This window comes from Hyalella azteca, unplaced genomic scaffold (assembly GCF_000764305.2).
Source record: "Hyalella azteca isolate HAZT.00-mixed unplaced genomic scaffold, Hazt_2.0.2 contig6140, whole genome shotgun sequence".
NCBI lineage: Eukaryota > Metazoa > Arthropoda > Malacostraca > Amphipoda > Hyalellidae > Hyalella > Hyalella azteca.
Genome location: NW_025936308.1, coordinates 29503 through 31191, shown reverse-complemented (window position 1 = coordinate 31191; position 1689 = coordinate 29503).

The following is a 1689-nucleotide window of genomic DNA, read 5'->3' as shown; positions in this document are numbered from 1 at the left end:
CGTGCAATATAAGGCAAATTTTGTACGAAAAGTTCCCGGCATTTCATGTTTATAACTCATTTCACGCAACATGCGTACCACATGACATGTTACCAAGGACATGACACACGACACACGACACATGACACACGACACATGACACACGACACACGACACACCACGACACATGACACACGACACATGACACATGAATGACACATGACACACGACACACCACGACACATGACACATGACACACGACACACCACGACACATGACACATGACACACGACACACCACGACACATGACACATGACACACGACACACGACACATGAATGACATACGACACACGACACACAACACATGAATGACACACGACACACGACACATGAATGACACATGACACACGACACACAACCCATGACAGCTGGCGCTGCTGCTAAGCGTTCCACGTGTCCGAGCTCACGCTCGAGGCGCGTAGATATATAAATTGAGGACATATAATATATATTATACCGTATAGGTGAAAATCATGACGAAATATCCAAAATTTATTAAAAGATGTGAGGCACATAAATTTTAGTTTACTTGTAGATATATTTTGATTGAAAATAACTTTAAATAAAAATATTTATATTTAAAAGTTTAAGTCTATGCTTGATACGTTGACAAAAAAGAATGTTTCAACATTGCGGTCATGTTGAATGGTGAATTATCAGAAATTAGGGAGAAAATGATTATTGTTATTGTTACGAACTCGCATCAATTTTTTGTGATATTATGGTTCGTTACTTTCGTTCGTGATGTTCTTGTGTTACTTTCGTTCGTGATGTTCTTGTGTTACTTTCGTTCGTGATGTTCTTGTGTTACTTTCGTTCGTGTAGTTTTTGTGTTACTTTCGTTCGTGAAGTTTTTGTTACTTTCGTTCGTGATGTTTATGCGTTACTTTCGTTCGTAATGTTTTTGTGTTACTTTCGTTCGTGAAGTTTTTGTGTTACTTTCGTTCGTGACGTTCTTGTGTTACTTTCGTTCGTGATGTTTTTGTGTTACTTTCGTTCGTGATGTTTTTGTGTTACTTTCGTTCGTGATGTTTTTGTGTTACTTAAGTTCGTGATGTTTTTGTGTTACTTTCGTTCGTATTGTTGTTCGATACTTTCGTTCGTGATCTTTTTGTGTTACTTTCGTTCGTAATGTTTTTGTGTTACTTTTGTTCGTGATGTTTTTGTGTTACTTTCGTTCGTGATGTTTTTGTGTTACTTTCGTTCGTGATGTTCATGTGTTACTTTCGTTCGTGATGTTCATGTGTTACTTTCGTTCGTGATGTTTTTCTGTTACTGTCGTTCGTGATGTTCATGTGTTACTTTCGTTCGTGATGTTCTTGTGTTACTTTCGTTCGTGATATTTTTGTGTTACTTTCGTTCGTGATGTTCTTGTGTTACTTTCGTTCGTGGTGTTTTTGTGTTACTTTCGTTCGCGGTGTTTTTGTGTTACTTTCGTTCGTGATGTTTTTGTGTTACTTTCGTTCGTGATGTTTTTGTGTTACTTTCGTTCGTGATGTATGAAACTGGGTAAAACGCATTTTATTTAAATTTATGGACAAATTACTTAGCAACTATGAAGAGAAGAAAATATATAAAAGGTAACATACGGAAAAAAAGTCTCGGAATGTGATTTAGAGCTGATATCTTGGTGAATTAATCCAAAATAA